The 16,649-nt window shown below is 39.8% G+C and overlaps 1 long non-coding RNA gene across 1 annotated transcript; it reads right to left on the bottom strand.

Moving 5' to 3' along the window:
- Positions 1-10,143: 10,143 nt before the first annotated feature.
- On the bottom strand, positions 10,144-16,208 carry LOC115400950 (uncharacterized). The gene is made up of 3 exons (XR_003932838.1): positions 16,162-16,208; positions 15,098-15,195; positions 10,144-10,421 (listed from the first exon to the last, which is right to left on the bottom strand). It is a non-coding gene; the product is annotated as an uncharacterized LOC115400950 (long non-coding RNA).
- Between the last annotated feature and the right edge of the window lie 441 nt (positions 16,209-16,649).

The raw sequence follows: 16,649 nt of genomic DNA, 5'->3' as shown, positions 1-16,649 counted from the left end.
GAAAGGGAAAAAAATAGACTCATTAACATTTCTCAATCATACAATTTTCAAACAGTCTGTTAGATATTACATTTTACTACAAACAGGTGTGTCTGGGTGTCTGTAGCACTTCAGATGGTTATATGACCTTTTTAAAGCTCTCCAGAGGTGAACCTAAAAATTATGATCTAAACAAGAAACTCAGGTTTTATCTTAACATATAAAGCAAATAATCAAAAGTGTTTCTATTTGTGACCTGAAGATAACCAAATCTGCTCCTAACTTGAAATTTTAAGTTACTGCTCTCAAAACTTTGAAACATGTAGCGTCCTTTGTGATAAGCATCGTGAAATTCTCTGATATTTCCCAGTTAACGTGATCACTGTAAAACCTTCACATCCACCCAAGTTCTAAGATATAGATCTGAAAATACAACTCAAAAGGAAGGAAGGTTTTTAAAAAAGTGTATAAAATACAAGAAAAGGTATAAATGAATAGTAAAATCATTCAAAGACAGAGTCTCATTCTAAATATTCAAAATAAAGCCACACAAACTTAATCAGGAAGCGTAGACACACGCTTGAATAAAAACAGAATAACTGGTTGATAATTTTCACAAACTCAAATTCAATTTCCTGTATAAGAGACAATAATGATGATGTTGTCGATGTACGCCAAACAAAACCGAGTCAGCAGGTAATGTCAGCTTTGAAAGCTGCTGTCTCACAGCTGCAGCGTAGACGGTTGGACTGTCTGAAAAAAACAAACAACGTTAATCTTGTAAAGCGATATTGTTGGTCACAGAAGGTGAAACTAAACAAATCCTACGTATTCCTGTGTACAGCAGAATACAAATACACAACTGTGTACCATTTCGCCCTGGCTGGTATTGATACTAAGATAGCATTAACATCTGGTACAACCGGAGTTAAAGGAATGACGCTGAAATGTATTTATTTTTCCTCGGGTCCTGTGCAAATCTGTACTTCTTTGTTCCTGGTTTCAAAATGGGGTTTCTTGGTGTGGTGTTTGGAGACAGACATGACACTCCTCGTTTCAGCAATGATTGAACCACTGGCCTGATCCCCAGTTCTTTTTCCTTTGATAAGGGATACTGTTTAACTCAAACAGGATATTTCGCATAGTTAATTGTTGCATGATAAGGTTCCACAGCCAGCAATCCTACATGATTTGCAAATACAGATTTTCTTCCCCTTTCTAACAAATCCACAGAAACATTACCAAAGAACAAAATATGACAACCCCTTGTAAGAGCAGCATTTATATAAGAAGAAAGAAAGAACGAAATAAAGTGCTTAGTTTAAGAAACAAATACAATCATCAGCTTTACATACCTTTTCCTGTAGCAATTTCTTTTCTGAAGTCTCAACCAGCTGCACAAGAAACAGAATTTCAACTCAATATACATTTTCTCACTCTTTTTCTACTCTGACAGACAGTAATCACTCCGTGCTGCAGTTTGCTCCACTGTTTTAGGTGGTGTAAAGATTTGTTGTGCGTCAACTCTTGCCTGTATCTTGTTTATAGCACTCCCTACATATAACGTGACTCTGTCGCTCGTCTGATACTTTAAAACTGAACCATCTCTGAATTACTGAGCCACTGTTTTTTTTTTCTTTTACTGAATGGGATTTTTATTGGGGTGTTGTTTGGGACACACATGGCACAATGACTCCTCGTTTCAGCAGTGTTTGAACCACTGGTCTGATCACCATTTCTTTTTCCTCTGATCAGGGATACTGTTTTAACAAACAGGATATTCCGCATAGTTAATTGTTGCTTGATAAGGTTCCATATCCAGCAGTCCTACATGATTTGCGTGCTGTGTCCACAATTTAGATGGAGCAGACGCTCAAACTGACGGAGGTTGTAACAACACATCCAGCTGAATGAACCTCTGCTTTCGTTGTATTTTCCAGGATTTTAATGAACAAAAATGCAAAGTGTCCTCATCATACGACCAAACAATCACATTTTAGTTGCTATCTTCATCATCTGGTTGTCTATGAAGAAACTGGTAACAAATGTCAAGCATTTTAGTCCCCGTACTGTCCCAGTGATCACTTGTAACTGCACTTTGAAGTTTTTACGATGGGTTAGGTGTTGAGGAGATGAGTAGGAGCAAGTCAGACGGATAGAGGGGGTGAATTTATATTGTACTTAGAGATGGCAGAAAAGCGTGCCATGAAGAAAGTTAGGGTGGAAGATGTGAAAGATTTTTATCATCTCAAGACACCTATACTCTGCATAAACCGGTCAGGGTACATTTTCCAAGGAACAGAGTTTTTTTGTTACAAGACCTCTCAAACAATTTCAGGCAGACCTTTGCGATAGGAAGACGGGCTCACCTTTCCTCCTCTCCTCTCTTTCATCCTCTGGGTGTCTATGAAGAAACTGGTAACAAATGTCAAGCATTTTAGCTACTGTCCCAATGATCATTTGTAACTGCACCGATGAATGGTTCAGTGTTTCCGTGCACATCTTTTAATAATAACATCAGTCCCTCTGGAGAGAGACAAACAGTATTTGTGGACTTTCTACTAATTCATCCTTCTTCGCTTCTCTGTCCGAGAATGGTTTATCTACTGGTCTGCTTGACAGAATGCTAATGTTCTGATTCCCTCTATTGTGAACAGTCAAGTCACCACATCAACATTTAGAAAAACAGAGGCTGCTTTTTGCCAAACAGGGAAATACTGTCCTACCGTTTGACAGTCTGGCGTCCTGTCTAGGTGAAGAAGGCAGAGACACGTATTTTGTGTCTGATTTGTGGAAGTTGAAGGAACTTGGATGCTGACGATGATTCTCTGGAGGTGAGAAGCACATCAGGCATGTAGAGACATGCTTGACATTTGTTACCAGTTTCTTCATAGACAACCAGATGATGAAGATAGCAACTAAAATGTGATTGTTTGGTCGTATGATGAGGACACTTTGCATTTTTGTTCATTAAAATCCTGGAAAATACAACGAAAGCAGAGGTTCATTCAGCTGGATGTGTTGTTACAACCTCCGTCAGTTTGAGCGTCTGCTCCATCTAAATTGTGGACACAGCACGCAAATCATGTAGGACTGCTGGATATGGAACCTTATCAAGCAACAATTAACTATGCGGAATATCCTGTTTGTTAAAACAGTATCCCTGATCAGAGGAAAAAGAAATGGTGATCAGACCAGTGGTTCAAACACTGCTGAAACGAGGAGTCATTGTGCCATGTGTGTCCCAAACAACACCCCAATAAAAATCCCATTCAGTAAAAGAAAAAAAAACAGTGGCTCAGTAATTCAGAGATGGTTCAGTTTTAAAGTATCAGACGAGCGACAGAGTCACGTTATATGTAGGGAGTGCTATAAACAAGATACAGGCAAGAGTTGACGCACAACAAATCTTTACACCACCTAAAACAGTGGAGCAAACTGCAGCACGGAGTGATTACTGTCTGTCAGAGTAGAAAAAGAGTGAGAAAATGTATATTGAGTTGAAATTCTGTTTCTTGTGCAGCTGGTTGAGACTTCAGAAAAGAAATTGCTACAGGAAAAGGTATGTAAAGCTGATGATTGTATTTGTTTCTTAAACTAAGCACTTTATTTCGTTCTTTCTTTCTTCTTATATAAATGCTGCTCTTACAAGGGGTTGTCATATTTTGTTCTTTGGTAATGTTTCTGTGGATTTGTTAGAAAGGGGAAGAAAATCTGTATTTGCAAATCATGTAGGATTGCTGGCTGTGGAACCTTATCATGCAACAATTAACTATGCGAAATATCCTGTTTGAGTTAAACAGTATCCCTTATCAAAGGAAAAAGAACTGGGGATCAGGCCAGTGGTTCAATCATTGCTGAAACGAGGAGTGTCATGTCTGTCTCCAAACACCACACCAAGAAACCCCATTTTGAAACCAGGAACAAAGAAGTACAGATTTGCACAGGACCCGAGGAAAAATAAATACATTTCAGCGTCATTCCTTTAACTCCGGTTGTACCAGATGTTAATGCTATCTTAGTATCAATACCAGCCAGGGCGAAATGGTACACAGTTGTGTATTTGTATTCTGCTGTACACAGGAATACGTAGGATTTGTTTAGTTTCACCTTCTGTGACCAACAATATCGCTTTACAAGATTAACGTTGTTTGTTTTTTTCAGACAGTCCAACCGTCTACGCTGCAGCTGTGAGACAGCAGCTTTCAAAGCTGACATTACCTGCTGACTCGGTTTTGTTTGGCGTACATCGACAACATCATCATTATTGTCTCTTATACAGGAAATTGAATTTGAGTTTGTGAAAATTATCAACCAGTTATTCTGTTTTTATTCAAGCGTGTGTCTACGCTTCCTGATTAAGTTTGTGTGGCTTTATTTTGAATATTTAGAATGAGACTCTGTCTTTGAATGATTTTACTATTCATTTATACCTTTTCTTGTATTTTATACACTTTTTTAAAACCTTCCTTCCTTTTGAGTTGTATTTTCAGATCTATATCTTAGAACTTGGGTGGATGTGAAGGTTTTACAGTGATCACGTTAACTGGGAAATATCAGAGAATTTCACGATGCTTATCACAAAGGACGCTACATGTTTCAAAGTTTTGAGAGCAGTAACTTAAAATTTCAAGTTAGGAGCAGATTTGATTATCTTCAGGTCACAAATAGAAACACTTTTGATTATTTGCTTTATATGTTAAGATAAAACCTGAGTTTCTTGTTTAGATCATAATTTTTAGGTTCACCTCTGGAGAGCTTTAAAAAGGTCATATAACCATCTGAAGTGCTACAGACACCCAGACACACCTGTTTGTAGTAAAATGTAATATCTAACAGACTGTTTGAAAATTGTATGATTGAGAAATGTTAATGAGTCTATTTTTTTCCCTTTCTGCAGCTCCGGCTCACAGAATGAACCTTCGATCACTTCGCCGTCATAATCTTTGAGTTTATATACGCAGAGTACGCGGGATGCATTCTGACACCGTAAATACTTCATCCGTGAAACTCTGTTCGTATTTTTTTATCGAAGACCCCTCGCAACTTGGATATTCTGACAACATCGCCAACCTTAAATCCTGTCTTATTTTTTTTCTCTTGTCTCGTGGTGTAGGCGTACCGTACAGATTGTGAAACACTTGAAGGCCCTTAGTCACATCAACCAGGCGCATTTTTACACTGCTGTGGTGAGTGTTATTATAGCTTTTTACTAAGTCTGGTAGGACTTCCACGCACCGTCTAGTGTTCTTAGCAGTGAAATTCTCGTCTTTAGCGTTCGGTTAAATCTTTCAACCACGCTCAAAGGTGAGCCTGTCTTCCTATCGCAAAGGTCTGCCTGAAACTGTTTGAGAGGTCTTGTAACAAAAACTTTGTTCCTTGGAAAATGTATCCTAGCCGGTTTATGCAGAGTATAGGAGTCTTGAGATGATAAAAAAGTCTTTCACATCTTCCACCCTAACTTTCTTTCTTTCTACCCCGCCGAAACTACCAGGATGACTCGGCTTGTAAGAGAACCTCTTCATAACACGTTTCTCCGCCATCTCTAAGTACAATATAAATTCACCCCCCTCTAACTGTCTGTCTGGCTCCTACTCATCCCTACAGATGTGTCAACACCTAACCCGTCGTAAAAACTTCAAAAGACCTCAGACGGAAGGAAGTTTGGGGGGGGGGGGGGGACAAATGCGCAGTGGACATACGGTGGACAAATGGTGGACAAATGGCGAGGGGAGGGGTTTATTGGGGGGCCATAAATCTTTCGGCTTGACATATAATATCATACATACTTTTTTCGGGGGGTATATTGTTTCATGAGAAGTGTTTTTTACTTTGAAAGGGAAATAGCGGACTTCCTATTGGATTTAGGTAATGCATCTCAATGGATGATTTTTAGATCTTGATGAGACAAATGCGTGAGCAATTAGTTTAATCTCTCTACGACATTCCCATGGGCTGTAGCGTAGGAGTCATTTTTTTTTTTTACCAAATTTTACACTGAAAGGGAAATTGCGGACTTCCTGTTAGATTTAGGTATAGGTATGTCTCTGGATAAATTTTAGATCTCCATGAGACAAATGTGTCCACATCGATTTGATCTCTCTGTGACATTCGTGCGGGACGCAGTGTGTATTGTAGTGCTTCAAGTGGGTTTTCTGACTTCAAACTTTAAGGGTTAACAGCATCCACACTGTGAGACTTTATAAAAGTTTTTAACAATGTCTAAAGAGAAACTTGTCCTCTATTATTTTGCGCCACTCTGACATCTCTACGACAAGCGGTCTCGAACAAGATAATGTTTAAATGAGGAGTCATTTTTTGCCAAATCTTACACTGAAAGGGAAATAGTGGACTTCCTGTTGGATTTAAGTCATTATTGTCAGTGAGAGATTTTTAGATCTCGAGGAGACAAACGCGTCCACATCGATTTGATCTCTCTACGACATTCCTGTGGACCGTGGCGGCTATTTTACTGTTTCTAGGTGGCGCTAGAGACTACCCTGCTGTACGATACTTGGTGCTTTAAGTTTAACTTCCATTACCCTATTAGGTAGCATTTTATAATAGTGCCCATGTCTTACAGAGTCGCTTCCCTTCTCTTACAGTGTAGTTTTCTCAACTTTTAAGGTAACTGTCGGACATGTACATGTTATTTCGCGGAACCTGAGGAGTACTTACACTTGTGTTTGACAGTGTAAGTGCTGTTGTCTTACAGTGTAGTTTGACCTGTCTTAATGTTTGGTTTTCTCAACTGTGGACCATGACATTTTGCAGACTCTTAGGGGTTATAGCGCTGGTGTCTTATACTGTAGTTTGACCTGTCTTAATGTGTAGTTTCCTGAACTGTGGAGGTAACTCTCATGAATGTACTATGACATTTTGCAGACTCTGTGGGGTACTTACGCTCGTGTCTTACAGTGTAAGTCCTGGAGTCTTACACTGTAGTTTCCCGTGTTTTACCATGTACTTATCAAAGCAGTGTAATTTTCCTGAACATATGCTTTTACTGTACAACCTTGATGAGCCCCTTCCTCTTAAGAATCCCCATGTATCCCTACAGATTGTGTAGAACCAATGACAAACTGAAATACTGGAACGTATTGACGAGTGTGTGTTTCACATGATAATGACAAGACATGCAGACGTACAAAACAACTTTATTTATGTATTTAATATCTTTATTTTTCAGATACACCAATTCACCTTTTAAAGTTACCCAGCCCTTAAGATCACCCTTGCCTTTCCTTACTGTCTAACTATTCAGTACTTCCACTGAAACAATCCAGCACTTTACCTGCAATTACTTGTTAACAACCAGGAACCGGGCCATATTCTGAAGTGAACACTTGTCGGCTCAACTTACTGTGCAACTACTGAGTTCTTTGCCAGTCCTTCCCTACCCATGCAGGTACTGGGTGCTTACACTCTAAGTACCCAAGACTTACCTGTAAGTACAAAGGATTCTGTTATATTTTTTTCCATTATTAAAGAAATTTATTTTGAAAATATCCAATTCACAAACCAGAGTAAAATAATCAAAACATGATGCATTATTGATAACTTTTACTTTTAAGAAAAAATATTATATTTATTTCAACTAGGAAACTACTACATAAGCTAAACCACTATATAAATAATATTCAACTACTATATATGAAAGTACTGCTAATTTTCACAAAAACATAACTGTGCCCAATTCATCAAAATAAAAGTGCCACACAAACTCCACTAAAACTTAGAAAATTACAACTACAACAATATGTTTTCATTCACATAGATAGTCTACTTTTTATACCTTTTCTTTTTGATTACTGCTTTCTCTTCTTTTTGTTCTTGGGCTTCTTAAGATAAGGCAGTTTAAATTCGATTTATGTGCATTATCCTCTTCTCTTTAGTTTTCTGCAAATAAGCAACTCAGTGAAGGGTGCAGCGCAGCAGCATCCTCTTCTTTTCCTCCTCCTCTCTCAGCAACAGACAGCACAACACCAGCGCAGCAATCCTCGGACCTGAGCAATTAAACACAATAATGTGTCATTCAAAATACTGACAAAAATCAGAAATCTCTTTATAAAAACAACTTTGATAACAAATATGTGCCTTTGACAGGATTGTGTTCTCACCTGTTTAATGTGACTTCTGTTTTCGCACATCACTGGACAGCTTCTCAACATTGGACATGTAAGATGAAACTTCAATCTTCACACAGGACTGCAGCTCTCCTCTGAGGCGGGGTGGTATTTGCACCTGCCGTTTCTTTCACCGTCTTTGCGGAGAGAGGCGGTTTTCCTCCGTTATTATCTCTTGGGTTGCAACAAAACTTCCAGCAGTAGTGGAGTTTGGAGATGCAATCCACTTCTTAAATCGATCTTTGCGCTCCTCTAATTTCTTCAGAAGCACTTTTTCTCTCACTGCGAACTGGGTGTTCGGCTGCAAATGTAGCATGCCTTCCCTGAAAATGTCTTTCCAAATGACTAATTTTGTGATTTGATAACTTCTCGTTACAAAGCAAACATGCAGGCAATCCTTCCACAATGGCAATGAAAGCAAATGATTCAGTCCATTCTTCCTTGAATCCTCTGTTCTCATCCGCTATCTTTCTCTTTTTATTTTGGGATCCATGGCCCATGACAGACCCGCCGGTTTGTTTACAGCAGCCACCTGCTTGGCGCCACGCCGCGCTGCAGTGCTGTCGCAGGCTATGACGCAAATCTTGGTTGACAGAAATGTTGAATTTTAATAGTTATTATGCACGCCTTTTACAGCATTGTGAAATGCTAAGAATGTTTGTCCTCCCACAGAAACCATATTAAAACAAAAAATATATCCCCCCCATCAGTGGTGTCGCCTGGCCTGGGCATCCGCGGCTTTAGCCCCGGATGTTTTTTCTTTAGCCCCGGATAATTCAACTTCAGAAGAAATAATGATAACAGGACATTAATGAGCCACACTCAAAAAAAGCACTCTTTGAATGAACTTAAAAAAGTCATGGAAAGTATTTCCACATGATTAAATGTCTTTTCTTCAGCATTAAACAATTTAGTCAGTCCAACATGATGTATTTAAGTTGTTTCAACTTAACCTTTTCGGGTTGTGTGAACTAATTTACAAGGTTTGGGTCCAAATTAATTTAGTCGCGTTGATTCAATTGATTCATTAGAGTTCTTGTAACTTGTTTACTATGGTTGGGACTGACTAACTTTAATACTATTAGACCAACTAATTTGACAGTAGCCAAATTACACCAGTATATTAAGTTGATCCAACCCAGGTTAAATATGTCAGCCAAACACAATTTCCCATTGACTGACCAAAGCCATTTAATTAAATGGAAATACTTTCCATGATTTAACTACATTCATTCAACGAATACAATTTTAGTTTAAACAGTTTGGTGTCAAGTGGAAAGAAACCTAAAAGAAGGTACACAATTCCATACAATTTTTGTATTTTTATTTTTCAAAACAGTCACATACTCTCAGTAAAATGAAATGGAATAGTGCAGCAGTATGCAACAACACAAGCAGTGTGCAACAACACAAAAATGTTGCTTTTTTGGGCTAGCTGAAATAAACAAATGGTGGGCGTTAACAGAAAATAAACAGGTAAATGCTGCCGTAACATTTTTTCTCCAAGTAGGCAGTAACAGTTTAACAAAAGCAGTAGCTTCAACAAAATAAAAATGCAGTTCTCTTTTTCAAATAAAAATAAAAGATCACAGCGCTTCCCTGCTTTTTTTTAAAAGAAATATGCTCAGAGAATAAATCACAGTACCTAATAATAGAGCCATATAAAAAAAAACAGATACAGTCAACCTAAAATATTTTTTTGTTGCTTTTTTTTCTGACTTATCAAACAAAACACCGCTTTTGGGTTAGTGCAAATCAAATGGACAGCACTTGATACTTAATCCACTCCAAAGGAAAAAACAAAACAAAAACAACAACAACCAAAAAAAGACAGTATTCAAAATGAGACTATGACAAGATTATATCTTGTCTTTCTTCTGACCATTAACTGTTGGGAAATGGGACTACCTCCTGAGTCTCCTTCCATTTTAATATTTGTCCTTCACAGATAACTAATTGTCTGAGCTCCAATTCCTGTGTGAAGGATTCTCCATCACTTCACTAACAGCAAAGGAATGTTTTGAGAGCTTGTACTTCTCTGGATAGTCTGCTTCCGTCTATTTCCATTATGATTTTCTGAAGTGCTTTGAAGGTACATTTCAACTCCGGAGGATAGCTCAGGTTTAGAGCATATACAAGGGCGAGCAACATCGCAACAGCAAAAGGAACATTTGTCAAGTTGTTGAGTACCTCCACCCCTTCCAGAAGGATTCCAACATCCTCTGGGTCATCAGCAGGCCCGGCTCCTTCCTGTCGGATGACAAATATTCCAAAGACCGTCTCTGCCATAGCTGTTCCGGAGCCTTCGTCATCAGCCTGCCGAAACAATTCAGAAAATGTCAATGATTTTTCTCTGATATACATTTGATCCCCCCCCCCCCCCCCCCCCAACCCCAATTAGCTTAATTCACATAATCAATACAAATGACTGACAGCACTTCCCAATACACACAATAAGTGTCATTAAAAATCGAAAGGAGGCTTATTTGATAGGTGATGTGGAATAATGCTTTGTTTTCAAAGTTCTCGGGAACACAGTGTGAAGGCCGCTCTGTTTTGTCTGAAGTCACTTGGAAACAGCGTCTGCTAGTCTCGTGAGATCTAGCTATATGAGTTGGCATGGCCGGAAGTCATGCCAGAGTCGGGTTGGATTCTCCCCGGAGCAACAGCCTTGCTCTCAATCAGCTGATTTGTGTGTGCTTCCTCTGCAATCCTCAATAAATCCTCCTTGTGCAGCGTCAACACCTTGACTCGTCATCTTTGGCTCTGATTCACCAAAAATTCCACAACAGTTTGAGGGCTCGTCCGGGATCTAAATACAACATAAACGAGGTGAGTGCAAATGTTTCCTCTGTTAAATATTTAACTCAGGAAGTAATGCCTTACCTGTGGGGATGTTTGACTAGATAAAAGAACTATTTCATAGTTGATTGGAATTGTAAAAGCAAATTTCTAAACATAAAGAGCCAAAGATGTCCCTAAATTTTTGATTGATTCTTATCAATCAATTGCTAATGATTAGTAACAATTGGGTTGTAATAATAATTTAATTCTAACTTGGAACTGTGGCTGAGAGAGCTTAGGAAGAGTTTCTAGACTTGGAGTCTGGACGGCCCTGGGGGCCACTGGCGTGGAAGGGCTGAGTCCCTGAAGCGACTTTGTTTTCACTCGGATTGGATCCGATCCGAGATTGACGCACCGCAGAGCTTGGGGGGTATCTTAATATAGCCTCTTCACCAGGGCGGGCCTGGTGCATGTAACAGAAGGGTTGATGATTTCCCTAACGGGCTGACCTGCACTGTTGCAACTGTGGGTGGCGTCGCATGTGGAAGTTTCTACTGGTGAAACTTTTTGAAAACTGGGTGAGTGTGATTCTGCAGGTCACACCTCACGACTCTGACTCTCTCTTTCACATTAAAAGAAAAGGGGAGATGTTGTGATTGCGAAAGCAGTGGACACATTTTTGGAGACGGCTGCTCCTGGTGGGTGGGTGGCTGGCTGGGAGGAGGCTGTGGAGGCGGTGGGTTTGATTACGACGTGAAAACATCGGACGTGATAACGGCGTACCGCTACGTGATGAAAAATATGAGGCAGCATGACCGCGACAAGGTCAGGCCATGAACACACACACTGGGGGGAAGAGAGATTAGACTTTAAAGAGTTTTAAATTCCTTACTTTTTTTAGCTTTTGAATGAATTATGTGTTTTGTTTGTTTTATAAGTCACTAGGAAGATATCAGTGGGTCGACGGGCTGAACCGTCCTGATCAGACTGAACCAGAGGCAGCAGGAAGCCTCCATGATGGTCACTTCTCTCCCACATCACTGTAACCTGAACACAGGGTGTGGGGCTTTAGTGAAATGGTTTTAATTATCGACCAATTGCTCAGATGGGTGAAGAATTAAAGTGAATTAATTAAATGAATTTGTTTCAATACAGTTTCAATGAAATAACTTGGAGGTCACATTCCGGGTTTTCAAACTGAGTGGAGGGGGAGACAGAAGCAGCAGGTTTATCTCGACCTTCCCCTTCGACATAACAAAACTAGCATGACAATGTTTTTACATGACTGTGCTACAAGAATTTGTTACTGTCTATGAATCTACATTCCTAACTTTGAAATCTACTGAAATGAATTACATTTGCACCTTTATTTGATTTAGTTGGAGAATTTGTGGACTAACTATAAAGAGATTACTCAGATTTAGCATCGACTAAACCTCACAGAATCACACGGGAGCTAAATGTCTAACTGATACAGATAGACAATAGAATGTTTGTCCAGAAGTCATGGGAGGTATTGAATGTTTTATGAAGTCATTGAATGATTCAGTGATGTTTAGTACCGAGTCTTTTTACACCAAGATGAAGAGGACCTGATGGGTGGACATTTTTCCAAGATTTTATAGAAATCAACTGAACTGTACTATCTACTACTTCAAAATCTACTGATTTTAAAATCATTTTGTCTTTTGGACCTCTGACTCATGCTACTATCCAGTCGTTGACCTGTCTGACCTGTCTGCTGCATTATTTTCACTCAGATTGGATCCTGAAAGGCAATATTTGCCTGCATTCACCTAAAAAGGTAAATAATGCTTCACATTTGGCCCAGGACTTTGTCTCTAGTCTGGGAGTTCGTGCATCGGCAGTGAGGGGATCTGGATCTGGACCTGTCAGGTGGGAACTCTGATACAGTATGAGGATGATGTTTTCAGACTAAAAGGTTGAAGGAAGCTTGAAGAGCCTGACACTGTTCTACTCCTGAACCGTCTTCCTGAGGGAGGCCACCGAGCATCCTGAGCCCAGCTGCAGCTGAAAGTGACGTTCCTTGGACACGTTCTGGAGGAGAGGATCTGGAGGAGAAGAACCGGTCCTGGTCTTTGGGAAGACCTGAACTGTGGTCTAATCTGCCGCTACAGACTAAGAGAAGAGACGTCGTCTTCTCTAGGTCTGGCAGAATGCTGTCGTCACTGGATTTTTGGTTTGCGGCTGTAGACTCTGTGTTCGAAACAACCACACAAGGATGTTTCTGCAGGACTGGAGTGAACAGAGACAATGTCACAGGAGGGTCAACATCTGGAGGAAGACTAAACATCGGCCTCTGGTCTGGGATTACCTGGCTACGGACTGCCCTGTCATCTCTATTTCAAGAGAAAGGACGGTTCTCTACAGGTATTCTGGTTCGGACACATGGATCACGGTTTCACCCTGATGCTTATTTCTCTTGCAGACTCCTGACTGGGTTCCTGGGCTCCTAAATAGTCTGTGAGCAGCTGATGTTCCAGCAGAGATTATCACTGCAGCAGGTTTTGGTTCGGGGCGACGGATGCATAGTACATGTGTCACATTCTGCTGCTGGTGAATAAAGCACAGAGTGCCTGTCAGCAGGGGGGTCGGGGTGTGAAGCCATGTTCTGTGGTTTTAATTTACCTTTGAAATATCTGCTCAATTGAATATGTGTGAATGTGACTATGACTGTGTTACGGCTGACAAACTAACTTACTAACATACTAACATTGACATTGATGACTGACTTTGAGAACGACCAGATGTTCAGTGTTTTATTGTTGTTCAATGTGTTTGCTGATTTTAAGGGTTTTTCTTTCTTTTCTTAGTTTAGCTTGATTGGACACATCACGGCCACTGATTGTCTTTTGCCTTTCTGGTTGATTGGCCTGGACCAGAATTGATTGTTTGGCATGAAGGTATTTGCAGCTGTCACTGTCCCATGGGTTGCTGGTTTGTTTAAATTGTGCATCCATGACTGAGAGCTGCTTGGTGTTTTTGTGACAGTGGATCAGTTGGAAATGGTCGTTGAAACATAGGTAACTTAGGACATATAAAATAAAAATGACAATGCACTTGGAGGAACTGATCTTATTGATGTTTATGGAGAACATTAATATTGACATGTGATGCAAATGAAAAGTGGTTTTACTTTGTCTGGCTTTACTGTTTCCGATAGTGAGTTAGATTATTGTTAAAATTCGAATTTATTTTGTGTCTGGTTTTGTTTAAATTGAAATTTAACAACAGGAGGGATTGATGTGGAATAATGCTTTGTTTTCAAAGTTCTCGGGAACACAGTGTGAAGGCCGCTCTGTTTTGTCTGAAGTCACTTGGAAACAGCGTCTGCTAGTCTCGTGAGATCTAGCTATATGAGTTGGCATGGCCGGAAGTCATGCCAGAGTCGGGTTGGATTCTCCCCGGAGCAACAGCCTTGCTCTCAATCAGCTGATTTGTGTGTGCTTCCTCTGCAATCCTCAATAAATCCTCCTTGTGCAGCGTCAACACCTTGACTCGTCATCTTTGGCTCTGATTCACCAAAAATTCCACAACAATAGGTAGAAAGAGACGGGCTCAGCAGGACAGACATCGGGACAGATGTTTGCAGTTCAGAGATCTTCTTCTTCTTTGGAGCAGGTGGCAACCAACAACTTTGGTGCTCAGCGCCACCTACTGCGTCTCTTGGTGAATGTACTTCAGTTTACTTCCTGATCACCATATTCACTTCAGAGATCTGCAAAACCACAACAGCATGTATTTTGCGACACCGGGCTGTCATGGAGGAGTGGCGTGAGCGGACCATGAGGAAATATTGTTGAAACTAATGAGTTTTTGGACGATTAAAGTCGTTTTGGGAGCCGGCGCCACACATGCCCCATTGGCTAACAGTATATGGAGGTCTGCAGCTCGACTATGGATCTAAATTTCTCCCGGACCACTTTTCAGATTTAGAAAACCCTTCTGAGTGAGTATATTGTTCTACATCTTTCTATAAACAACCTGAAAACAGTTGAATCCAAACTTATCCTTTAAGGTACATCTGTCAAGAAAATACATTTGGCTGAAACTGGCACACATCAAAAAAATATGCAAGATCTAATCTCTAGGTGAGGCATCGCTGTAGCCACACTGCAATCCTGCACTGAAAATGTTACTAAGGATTTTAACCACCACCGCCGCCATCCCCCAAACACATTTCATACCTTTTCCAGAAAAGATGTCGTCACTGATGCAAACGAATGGAAGACAGATGCAGTGGGACAGCTCACTTGAAGACACAGGACACTTTGGTGACAAACTGCTGTGAGAAAATGGGGGAGATCAATCAATTCTTGTCCATCACAAGACAACAGTTGACAATTGACAGATGCAAACACAAGTAATGAAAAGGTGCTTTTCATTTTGAACATGAAAAAATATTTTCATAAACACATCAGCTTTGCTTAAAATGCTAAGCTCTGCTTAGAAAATATGGGCATTATTTGCAGGTGTGAAATTAGTTATCAGTATGACAGTGGCACAATAAAAATCAAGTTAATTGTGCTTTCTAGAATATATGACAAGAGATAATAAACTGACATTGATATCAGATTTCAATACTAAAATACATAATCCAGTGTGAAAACAAAGATGCTACAAGATGTTGAAAGATTCTTCCATTATTATTATCATAATTATTATTACCACAAAGCAACATTATCCAAAAAAAAAAAAAAGAAACGGACTGTAGTATTGTTAAACAAATGAACAGACAGAACACTATTCATACAGCCAGGCAACTATCTATGTAATCTATCTTCAGAATTAAAAAGATAACTGCAGGAAAAGAAAGTAGACAGCTGCGCATCTATATCTGCCATCATAATAACAAACGGTTCTTTTTGAATATTTAGTTTATTTACTGTACGCCCAATATCGACATGTCTCCACCGTCCGCATGCGTTTGTGATTAGCGTTTTAGCATTAGCACCGAGTGTCAAAAGTTAAAATATTTTAACTCTGACTATGGGCGACCTCAGGTGGCTCGTTCTGGGCTACAGGACGCGAGTGCAGAGATCGCTTGTCGTCGCTCATCGTCATTGACTTTGCAGTGAAATTGGTCGCCGGTGCCCTGAAGTCATGTCCGGTGTGAATACGGCATAAAATACACCAACCTGCGACCAAACAACCTGCACACAGATCCGCTGCAACGCGCACTAACCAGCAACATTTATGCATAGTATTTCGTTTGCATTTAGATGGCTAATAATGAAGTTTTATAACATACCTTTTCCATGAGCGCGGTCAGTTCCTCTTCTCAGGTGTCACTGCGAAGTGTCGCAACAGCAAAGTCTCGCGGATCATCGCGATATTCACGTTGCTTTCAGTGCCTAGTTGTACAAACGCAATTTCTTCATGTTACTGCAATGTGAATTAATTTAATGAATGTTTAGTCGCTTAACTTCATGTAAAGCCAACATGATTTTGTCATGTTCATGATGGAAACACTAAATTATAGCTTAGATGAAACATGTTACAATTGAGTTAATGTAACAGCCTACCAGTTTGCTTATTTTGAGTGCACGAAAGAAATTGTAGTTTTACATTTTCAGTGAATGCAAAAGGGTGATTCTCTGAATTCGGTGCACTTTGGTGTCCCATGCTTTTACCTCAAAGATTTTCATATAAAGTGAATCACAAAAGGCATTTTAAATCAAGAAATTGAAGGATCCATGTGTATTTGCATTATAGCACACAAATATATTTTTAAAATTA

This window comes from Salarias fasciatus, chromosome 14, assembly GCF_902148845.1.
Source record: "Salarias fasciatus chromosome 14, fSalaFa1.1, whole genome shotgun sequence".
In the NCBI taxonomy this organism is placed as follows: domain Eukaryota; kingdom Metazoa; phylum Chordata; class Actinopteri; order Blenniiformes; family Blenniidae; genus Salarias; species Salarias fasciatus.
Note: the sequence above shows the minus strand (reverse complement) of the source record. Positions and strands in the feature narration are given on the sequence as shown.